This window comes from Corvus brachyrhynchos, unplaced genomic scaffold (genome assembly GCF_000691975.1).
Source record: "Corvus brachyrhynchos isolate BGI_N302 unplaced genomic scaffold, ASM69197v1 scaffold279, whole genome shotgun sequence".
In the NCBI taxonomy this organism is placed as follows: Eukaryota; Metazoa; Chordata; class Aves; order Passeriformes; family Corvidae; genus Corvus; species Corvus brachyrhynchos.
This window is the reverse complement of record NW_008246060.1, coordinates 9,215,621-9,227,244: the sequence shown is the minus strand read 5'-3', so window position 1 is coordinate 9,227,244 and position 11,624 is coordinate 9,215,621. Positions and strand designations below refer to the sequence as shown.

The window sequence follows — 11,624 nt, the reverse complement described above, 5'->3', positions numbered from 1 at the left end:
CTGAACCCTTGTTGTGTCTCCTGTACTGTGGTACAGACTGTCACATTAACCAAGGGCTGCAACACCTCCTGGGTAATTACTGGAGATCCTGGCCTAGAATGTGGTGGCTTCTTGGCACTGCCAGCCAAAAGATCTCAAGCCAAAAAGCAGAAAGCCCACAACTAAATCCAAAAGCTGTGGAATAACTGGGTCTTTCCCAGCCAGGTGGGAGCATGGTAAATCCCAGCTCAGTGTTATATCCACTCATCTCTATGTCTCTTTAATTTTCAACAAAGCTGTAAACATGGATTTAGTGCACTGTTTGTGTACTATACACAGGTACTAAACATCAACAAAATTCTTGTTAAAGACAAAATAGAAATTCCTGGCTTTATTTACTAGAAAAGGGTGTATGAAATCCTGAGATGTAAGTGTTGTATGCTTTTCATTCTTAAGAAACACTGAATTGCATGGTTTCTTAAAGTCCAAACTGGCAGTCTGTTTGAGACACCACCAGCTTTCAGGAGGGTTATTTAATCAAAATGTTATTACTTGCAGGTTTCCTTCTACCTTAGAAGACACAAAGCTCCTTGTTGCAATGTTTTCTGTTAGTGACTGGATACCTCCAGGGGCTAATGAGGAGATGTAAAACCACAGTGAACCCAGTGACCATTTCAAATCTAGGTGAGTAAGTATTGTTCATTTGATATTTAATCTTGTATCTGATCAAAGTAGGTATTGTTCATTTAGTGTTTAGTCTGGTATCTGTCTGATAAAAGCATATGGGGAATGAGTTGACAGCGTCACTGCAATTTGCTAGGCAGTTGTAAGAAATCATCTTCCAAACTGAGGTATTTATGTGGTAGCACCTATGAAGAAGCTAGCAACTCTACAGGAACAGAAATCCTGTCAGCATTAGTCAAAGGACTGACACACTCAAAGGAAAAGAATGAGCACCCTGGGCTTATTCCTGGTTTTCTTTGTAAAGAACAGCACTTCTTTGTTCAAATAACATCTGAGAGCTTAGTTTAGGAGGAAAGGAGGTGGCTTTATGGAGCAAAGAGAAATCCACATCTTCAGAGCAGATGGAAATTCATGTATCACCCATGTACAGAGCACATGAGGCTAATTTCAAGCCCTGGGGAAAACAAAATACCAGAGCCTCCAGCACCTCTGTGCCCCATCCCCAGCCATTGAGGAATGTGGTACAACTGCAAGGTTAAAATTAAGTGGGCCCTAAGATCAGGTTTCTCATTTCTCATAAAGACAACATTTAATTTTATTTACCTCTAGCTGATATTTGTCACTGTTGAGAGGATCACCATCAGGAAACAGTCAGGCCCTTTCCTCACCCTTTGCAAGACTTGTGTTTATCTCAGTTTTAATCTTCCTTTGCCATAATTCAGAGACCTGTATGTCCATTCCTTTCTTAAAACCACAAAAGGGGGCTCACAACTCAATATTTCTTTGGTACCTTGAGAAGCTTCCTGTTTTCTGCACTGCCAGGAAGGGTAGACCCTCTGCTCTGAGGTTTGGTGCCCAAGCCCCATGCACTGTCACCAGAGCCCGACTGACAGCAGCCCCCACTGCCCCACAGGGCAGCTTTGCCCCAGCTGTGAACTTCCCAGGGGCTGAAAATACAGCTCAGTGTTGACAGCTGTCTCAGGCTTGTTAGCCCCATACCATCCATGTTTGGTGTGGGGAGAACTTTAAATTTTCCTTTTTTTTCCCTAATTCTCTTTAAGTTAGACAAACTGTAAGTGAATGGATATAAACAAAGAGTGAGTAGTCTGTGCAGTATAAGAGCAAACATTATAGAATATAACCTGAGGGACAGGGCTCAAAATGCAGCAATTCAGCAGCCAGTCAGAATCACCAACTAAATTTTTCTTTACTTACTTTAGGGTTTTTAGTGCCCTCTGGAAGGACATCAACAAGATTTAGACACAAGCATATCACTACTGTAATGAACACTCAAAAAATTGAGAAACTGGAACTGGAAATGCATTTGAAATGCTTCTTTGGGAATTACTACCATAATTACACCAGTTTAGAAAGCAATACCTTTGTAAGTGCTTTTACCCCATCATGTATCACACGAGGGATTATAGCATTTTAATGACCTTGGTGGCTAAATTGTACAATATCTATAATAGTATGAAATCTAGGAGAATTTTTGGCCCCATTGAGGCCATAGAAAATCTCCTACTGATTTTGTTGGAGCCAGCAAAATCCATCCTAATTTTTCAGGTGACCAGCTCCAGCCACAAAAGGGGCTTTTATTTTCCCCACACTCTTAAAATAAGAGCGAACTGATATTTTTCATATACTTATACTACAAATGCCCTGAATTTTATTTCATGAAAGATGTTATGGCATGGAATACACTGTTCCTTCATGAAACATGCACCTTTTAATACCAGTTACTGAGAGGGTGATACATCTATCGCTATTTCTCCTGTCACCAAATGAAATGAAATTCATAGATCTGCTCTTAGCTAACAGGATACACATTTTATGGCTAAATAAGGCCTTGAAAGTGAAAATCTTCTGCCCTTCTCATGAGGTATATAGATCCAAATTAAATGAGCAAGTTACATTAAGGTACCTGTAAACCTTGAAAAGGGTGTATTGGCTTGTTCATTGTTCCTATGGATAATAAAGTCACCCATCAAACATCTAGAGAGCAAGCCACGGAAAGCAAATGTCACCCTGCCTTAGCTTCCCTTGTATGTTTTCAGTTTTCTGAAATTGAACATATCTTCTGCAGATAGGACTATAAGAGATTGATAGATGCCTTAAGATCAGTTTGCACATGAAAAGGTAATAATTGATCCCTGGCCACTTCATGAACCAGCATTTAGTGTGTTGTGCAATTTCAGAAATAAATCAGAATAACTACTTGAAGAATAAAAGGAGGTAAAAAAGCTCTTTCCTTCAGATTTAGAAAATATATGTTGTGTTAGGGAAGGTGTTAACTGACAACATGTTTTAACTGACATGGCAATAAATATGACCAAGCACCAACATTTTCTCCAGTGTGCAAACTGCCTTTGCAAGAGCCTGGAGAGATTCCCACTGGTCTCTGCAGGATTTGGCTTGAGCTCCTCTGCAGGAATTAGTTCATGCCAGCGGAAGTAAATAGGCCCTTGGGGATGTTGCTGCTGCCACTGAGGTATTTATTTTTATAATAACTTGTTGGCTGGTACAGAGATAGGAAGTCACAACCACAGCTCTTGCATGCACAACTCCACACCATTCATTCTTATCAGTCAGAGCCCTTTGTGAAGGTAGAAATGCTAAGAGCCATAAACTTGGGGGCCTGGCTACCGACACCTCCTGCACCCTGATGGCCACTGGCCACACTTCTGGGAGCAGATTCTTTTCCAGTGCTCTGCAGTGCCTCCTGGTGCCTCCCAGCCACCAGCAGCCAAAGCCAACCCCTTGGACCACGGGGTAATGTGCATTGAGGGCAACAGATCAAAGGATTTGTCTGACTCATACAGAGACAATAAAATGCATTTCTTAGGAAGGAGCCTCCCTTACTATTTACTGTTTCCAGTGTCTGCTCACACCGTGCTTTATTCAACAATGTTTTCTCTAGCTTGGCCCCTTCCTGGCTAACAGAGCCCAGCTATGTCTGAGAAGCTCTTCTTTTAGCCTCTGAAATTGTCACAAACAAATTACTCTGTTCTTACTTTCAAATCAGGTAGGAAACATCAGGAAACCACAACTCACTATCCACTTGAGGGCAAAGAGGGCAGATTGGTCAGTGACCACAATTCATTAGTCAAAGCAGAAATGGGGTTATTCTCCTTCCCTTGCCAGACTTCATCACTTGGAGAAAACTGAAACAATAATAAGACTGAAAGGGCCAGTGATAATGACACAGCACTTCCATATCACATGTGCTCTTTTATCAGTACTTACAGACTTTTGAACACAGAGTGGAGCCCTGTAAAATTGGCTGGTTTTCACATTTTTAAGAGTTGTTTTCTCACTTATTTCCTGTTTTCTTACCAGCAGGCCCAACCACATTCAGAACCTAGATAATAGTTGTGTCAGCTTTGTTTAAATTCCCTTTTCTACTCTTTAAATAAGGTCGGAGCTCCACTTATTCTCTTTCTGATACATAACTTAAGCAAAACTTGACTTGATGCCAACAATATCTCCAAAAAGGAGACAGAAAGCTTGGGCAGAATAGGAAATAGGTAATTTTGCTGCTGTTGCAAATGCTGGAATATAGACGGAGCATTTTCTAATAACTTTCTCCAGCTGCCAGTTACTTGTTCAAAATGAAACACATATACTGCAGGGGGAAGAAGGCTGATGTGTTTCTATGTTAAAAGAAATGTTGTCCAACATCTGTTTACCACATGGTAGCCTTAACCAAAAATTTTCCCTCCTCCCAGCTGTTGCTTGCCTTGCTATGCACCCATTGGTTGCCTTCTCCACTCCAGCAGTGGCTTTGAACCTACTGCATGATTCCAGAATCCATAGGTTTCACTTCACTGTTTTCACCCAGTCCAAACTCCCATTGGAGTTCACCTGATGAAGCAGTCAGAAAAAGGGACTGAGAGCCTCAAAACACAGTTCAGGTCAGCAGAGTCCTCCGAGTTCTGGCAGGAACCAAACTCCTCTGCAGTAGGTGGCCTCCACAGAAAATCATGAGCCCCTGAATATGCACCCAGCCACAGAGCAAAGCCTACATTAGTGTTGGACAGCTGTAACACCTTCATGGTTTGTGAACAGAAAACATCAAAGGCCCCTGAATCCCAGAGTCCTAGCTCCCTCTCCTGGCAGAGCACCGCACTGGGAACAGGAAGGGGGTGCTCCCCGGCACAACAAACCTGAACCCCAGCTGCAGCTCTGCCGAGGGAGAGGCGGAGGAACCGTGCCCTCAGTGACCAGGGGCTCCTCTCTGCAAGGAGCCCAGTGGTAATCACGCAGCTATAGCTCTACCAGCAGATTAACACAGGATTAGCAAAGGCAAAATCTATTCTAGTGAAGAACATCTGCAACATAGCTTTAGCTGCATAAAAAATACGTACTTGAGCACAGATAAAACTTCATTGCTGTGCATTATCTGCAGTCCTTAAGGTGGGGGTAGTGCAATTTGTTCTCTAATACTCTGATACCAGACTGACTCATGCAACTGTGCCACGTTCTCTCCAACACCACAGCCGCCTTCTGTTTGCTGCTTCCTGTACACACTGAGCCCCCAGAGTGCCTCCCCAGACTGTAACTTTCTCCTTGAGAAACACACGTCTACTGGCTAGATAAGAACCTGTCACTGTGGCAGGTCGTGTACACCAGGGATCTCATTAGCAGTCTCCAACCCTTCAGAAATATGTGGCATTTCTGTATGGGAAGGCACAGCTCACTGCCTGTCCATCCGGAGTAGCGTCAGCAACATCCCCGCTCAGTGAAACGTGCCCTGGCACCACATCCTTGGGCATGATGGCAATGGCAGCAGCAGAGGTGGCAGCATGACACCTGTCCTCATGGCCCAAGGCTGAGGCAAGGTCCTTTTCGACCAGCAGCACATGCTTCCGTAGCTTCAGGGAATGAGCTGGTTCCTAACATGGCAAAAGACAGCAGGGCTCACCCCAAGCACACAGGCCACTGAAAGTGACCCAGCCTGTAGGCCAAGTACAGGTACATGAAGTTTGGTCATCTCAGCCATTGACCCTTAGCACCCTGGGTTGGGCATACCAGCACTTTATTTCTGTAGTGTCTTGATTCAGTTTTTTAGCCACCATGGGTGGCTGAAGTCCACTGAAAGCCTCCCTAGCAAGTGGATGGGCTGGGATGCCTGGGACAGGGCTTGTTCACATCAGAACCTCTCTACTCCTGCTATTTCTGTGGAGAAAGTGGGAATGAGGTTTCTTGCACAAGTAAAACAACAGGTCTCTCTTGGGGCTCTTTCACTCTTTGGCAATGAGGTTACAGCTCTTGTTTATGAGGAGCTGGAGGCAGCTCACAGATGTGCAAGCTGGTTTCTGCTGTGGTTATATTTTCTTCTAGGTTTCTAGAAGAAAACCGGTGCAGTTTTCCCAAGACAATAGGTCTTTCACAGGTCAGTGTCTTACTTCAGGAGGCCCCTTCAATCTCCAGCACTGGCTACAGGTCCTGCTTATATGTTCTTAGAGAGTCATAAGGCAAAGCTAAAGCTGCACAGAAGCCATTCAGTTAAGCCAAAGCCGTGGCTCATAACGTATTTCATTGTAAGCTAACCATCTCAATTGTAGGAGACTTTCTGTATATTAAACAGAATTAAATTATTGTTTCTTCCTCAGGGAGGGAAAATGAGATAATGAAGAAGAGAGAGGAAGACAAAGGGAAAAGGATACTTCTGGATATTGCAAAGATGTCTAAATTTCACTACCAGATTTCACTAGCATGCTCATCTATTTCATGTCAGGTATTGTAGGCAACTAATCTCTGTATTACTATAGTGCCAAATTTTCTTTAAGAAACAAAGGTCCTTCTCCTGCAAATGCTCATACATTTCCTTAGTCAGCCCTCAATCCTGCGTCCATCATCAGGCTCTGGTTCTATGCTGTTCTGCAAAGTGTTAACTTACTGTAAGAAAACTTAAGAATCTTTATTACCTGAAAAGCAGTGGTTTCATTTTTGTGCTTTGCCCCTCTTTGGTATTTTGTTCCTAGCAGTTATTATGTTCTTGTGATAAAAACAAAGCTCACTACTAATGTACTATATTCTGGAATATGTCTCACAACCAATCATTAAATGATGGTGATTTCTCCCAGCTTACACAGCATTACTAATGTTAATGGATTATATCTAGTTTTGTTTGTTCAATCTGGTATTTGGATTGAGGATATATTTTGAGATATCTGAATATACTCATGAACATTCTCATAACATTCTTTTAATGCTATTCCTACTTTTCTCAGGTTGTACATGTTTTCTTAGAGTACAGAAAGATTATACTTGAAGTTCAGGATTTAGCCCTTTGTCTGGTAGTCTGCCTTGTGACATGGCTAGCATTGAAAGAAGGGGATGTTACACCTAATGCATTCTTCTTTTTTATTTATTTCTTTTCATCTTCTCCCCAGCCAGAGTAGGTAAGCAGTTTTAAATCTGAGAAGTAGTTTGTGGTCTCAAGCAGAGAAAGGGGAACTGAATCAGGAAGAACAAAAGTTTCCAACACTGCAGAGCACCAGATGCAGTGGTGGTGTCAATCCTGACCAGCAGCGATCCCAGGATGAGACCTTCCTCGGAATCTGACAGTATGCATTTCCTGAATCAACAGGCCCAGGGCAGGGCTTGCTCTCACCACCCTTACTCAGGTAAGAAGCCCTTTTCACATAGCTGACTACACGTGAGGTTTATGCCAATGCATGTGGCTGATAAGTGCTTTGTAGCCATGAGAACAGCAAGCAGTCAATTACCTAAACTTTGTAATTGATCACAAATGTGGGAAAGTTCTCCATCAGTCAGAGTCTTTAAATCAGAGCTGGTCATCTCTCAGACAGGGACAGTCCAGTTAGAAGTGATTGGGGCCGACAGAAAAAATAGGGGGCAAAATAGTTGTATCACTGCTTTTATGCAGCAGACCAGATTAAAGACAAGGGGATTCTCTACCTGGGACAGGGCAGCCCTGAGTGTGTGTATAGACTGGGGAATGAGAGGCTGGAGAGAAGCCCTGAGGAAAGATACCTGGGGGTCCTGGTCGATGGCAAGTTGGATACGAGCCGGCAGTGCCCTGGCAGCCAGGAGGGCCAAGCATGTCCTGGGGGCATCAGGCCCAGCATCGCCAGCCCAGCAAGGGAGGGATTGTCCTGCTCTGCTCTGCACTGGGGTGGCCTCACCTCGAGTGCTGGGGGCATCTTGGGGTGCCACAGCATAGGAGGAGACACTGAGCTGTTAGAGAGAGTACAAAGGAGGGCAACGAGGATGGTGAAGAGCCTTGAGGGGAAGCCAAATGAGGAGCGGCTGAGGTCACTTGGTCTGTTCAGCCTGGAGGAGACTGAGGGGAGACCCCATTGCAGTTACAGCTTCCTCATGAGGGGAAGAGGAGGGACAGGCACTGATCTCTGCTGACAGGACCCAAGGAAATGGCCTGAAGCTGAGCCAGGGAGGTTTAGGTTGGATACCAGGAAAAGCTTCTTCACCCAGAGGGTGGTTGGGCACTGGGACAGCTCCCCAGGGAAGTGGTCACAGCACCAGCCTGGCAGAGCTCAAGCAGTGTTTGGACAATGCTCTCAGGCACAGGGTGTGGCTCTTGGGGGTGATGCTGTCCAAGGCCAGGAAATGGACTTTGATGGTCCTTGTGGATCTCTTCCAACCATGCTGTGATACTATGAATTTTATCTGGGGAGGGTGTAGTGTACACCCAGAGGTACTTTTTTTTTTATTTATTTTGCAGAACTGTGCATCTATGGGTGGAGCTGTCATTCTGCCTCCCAGGTACCTGTTATGGAAGAGATCTTAAAATGGACTGTGTTATGTAGAAAACATTCATTCCCTTGCTTCCAGCAGCAGCTGATGTATTAGGAGAGAACTGCCCACCTTTAGTTTACAGACCAGCTTAGCCCCACAGCTTGCTAGGTTAAGACAGGCCAGCCCACTCATACTGGTGCCAGGAATATTGCTACTGATTGTGCTCACCCAACCATGCTGTATCAGCATGTCCAAGACTAGTTACAGCTAATAAGGGTCTATCCGAGGGGAAAAATGAGACCAGAGTGAGATTTATGACAATTTCAAGCACAGAATAAGCAATACAAACAGATGAGCCTCAAAGAATGGTAAGGTGCTCTTTACATACAAATATTTCAGAGGGGAAAAAATAAAATAATAGAATGAACTATAACAAACACTTTTTCTAAGTAGAGGTTTTCTGCATTTCCCATGACAGTCAGTTGAATGAGGGAAGACAAAAAGAAAAGGAAGAGCAGAAACTGCTTGCAACACAGAAAAAACCTCGAATGCCAAGAACATGCTCCAGATTTTTTTAAAGATGCATGGCTCTTATCTCAGTCCTGATTCATCACAGCTTAGTCGCAGAATTATTCAGAATTCAAGGACCTTGCTCCTGCAGGGTTAATGGGTTACATTCAGCATTGAAACCCATGACACAAATAGCTGCTTAATTATTCAATCCAGACAGGATTTAGTGGTAATGGAAATAAAAATAGCAATGGTAAAAATTACATTGTTTTACATTTTGTAGGTGAAATGATTTTTTCTTTTAACTGTGTAATTCAGAACTGTGCACTGGCAGGAGGAGGCCCATATAAAGGAGGGGTTGTGCTGCTTGTGACACAAAAGATTAGCATGCCCATGACTGAAGAGGAGGAAAAGGAAAACACTGCCATAAAAGTGACAGTAGAGGTGAAGAATTGTGGCGACTGTGTAATGCACCATTGAAAAGATGCAGAAGAAAACATAGCAAACGAAAAGTCTTGTCCTATCTATGCTGCTATTCAAAGCACAACTTAATCTGAAGGGAAGAAGCTGCTGTTCTTGTTGGCTCACACCATTTATTCAAAAACACAAGTGAGAAATGTGCTAAAGTGATACAATTACCATAATTATTATCTTTGTTCAGGAAATGCAGTGGTGGTTTTCCACCCTGAATTTCATTCAGCAGCCCTTGTGGCTGTACCAGTCAGGAGCTAAAGGCACCGACTGCGACTGCTCTGGGAGCAAACACACGAAATCTCATGCCTCAAATGCAGCAGCTACATGGGATAGCAAGTCACAAACACAGGAGCACCTTGAGGTATTGGTCAGTCCTGTTACAAGGAAGTTGTGTGCAGTAACCAAAGGTGCAGTGCCAAACCAACCCTGGCACACATATGTCACTCCAAGAGCAGGCAAAACCCATTTAGAATCAGTGGGTCTAAACTGGGGTTTCTGCAAAAGGTCACAATCAATATTTATTTAATTGAGCCGTGTTTTGAAAGCATGCTGTGCAGCAGGGTGGAAATAGGCATCCCAAAGAAATAAACAGGATCACTTTAAGCCCAAATCATCACTAAATGCAGTGCTGCTGTGTACAGGGGATATCAAATTAGGGGGCTGATTCCCACCCCCCACCAGATTCCTGTCTTGCTGCAGCTTCCCAGGGGATGAGTTAGAGATAAGGCTTTCCTGTTAAGCCCTGGTTAAACAGGTATCTGTTTGAGTTTGGATAGGGCTCAGAGCAAAGCAGGCTATATTACGTGTTCAGCTGATGACACTGGCAGTCCTGGTCACTGCTCTCTTACCTTCTCACTCTGATTTGCTGTGGTAACTGGTCTGATGCAAGTGGGGTGGGAGTGTGTGTGTTAAGCCAAAACATTTTTTAACTTAAAAAAAAATTTAAATCCTTCACATGTAAGATACCCAAGCCAGAGAAATTTAAAAGGCTAGGTTTGGGTTCAAGTTCTGAGTCACATCCAAATTTCTATCTTCCTCCTGTTCCCCTCCCCGTGACGATTTTTCATCATGTCATTGAAAAAGAGGGGAGCAAAAGGAAAAAAAAGTAATGGCAAACATACTAGAATATCCATAGACCTGTTTTTGTCTCTCTCTTCAAACATTTGAAAAAGTTGAAGTTTTCTAAAGGAGATTTAAAAAATTGGGCTGTATACCTTGCATTTTCCACTATTGTATTTCATACTGCTCACCGGTCAGGTGAAGGTTGTGTTTGGATAAATTGGGAATGAAAGGACTGTGGTGTGTTCTTCATAGAATTGACATAAGGGCTGCATTGTCAAACATTGGAGGCAAGCTAGAGATGATCATTTTGTGTTTGGCACAAAGATAACAGGTTTCTGCCTGCATGCCACTAGAAGTAAGGGATTGTTCTACAAGTGACAGTGGAGGAAAGGGAATTTTGTGTTTGTGTCATAGAAGGAAAAGGATTACTGTGCAAATAATGCTCAGGGAAAAAGATTAGACCATGTATGACATGGAAAAGAGAGGTCATTGGACATACATCATGGAAAGGACGGGGTGGTGTGTGTGGTATTTCTCACGAAATAAGAATATTCCCAGAGTATACCACAGATGAGACTGGGTGCCACATGCCAGCACTGCTGGTCTGTTGGGTGTCCAGGACTTTCCTCCTGACTTAGAAATCCCAGCCTCATAGCTCTAAGATAGATGGTTCTTTTCTACATATTAATAGAGAAGCAGTGCAAGCCTAGGCAGATTGTTGTTATTGTTGTTTCCTTAGAAAAATTAATTGAAATATCAAGATGCATAAGAAAAATATGTATGAAACAAAAGGTTTCCACTTTCCTCATGGCACCCAGAAGTGTTTCAGATATTGTCTCTGTGAAAGCAGATACTTACATTTCCACATAGCAGCAGCTGTCAAACCCCAAATTTTGGCTGTGCTTTTCTAAGACACAATATGTATCAGAACACATTTGGGGTGAGGGCTGTGATGCACTGCACTGGTTTGGTATTAAGAGAAAGGAGAGGTAACACGTGAAGATAGGAATTATTTCTACCTTTATTATGCCCATTTCTGGCTCAGGACTTTCCAGTTATTTGGGGATTTGTTTGTTTTCACACAAGGTTCCTGACATCCAGTTACTCATAACATGTCACTCTCAAGAGCACTGCAACACTTTGTACCAGGAACTGCATTTCAGAAAAGGTGAAGCTGGGGTCAAACGCAT

At 43.3% G+C, this 11,624-nt stretch overlaps 1 long non-coding RNA gene across 2 annotated transcripts in view; it reads left to right on the top strand.

The window, feature by feature from the left end:
- The window catches only part of LOC108449664, a 146,555-nt gene that overhangs the window by 124,105 nt on the left and 10,826 nt on the right, over positions 1–11,624 (top strand). For both annotated transcript variants that reach the window (XR_001865924.1, XR_001865925.1), the window contains exons 3-5: positions 538–663; positions 6,279–6,403; positions 7,062–7,295. This is a non-coding gene — a long non-coding RNA (uncharacterized LOC108449664). The remainder of the gene's footprint in view (positions 1–537; positions 664–6,278; positions 6,404–7,061; positions 7,296–11,624) is intronic.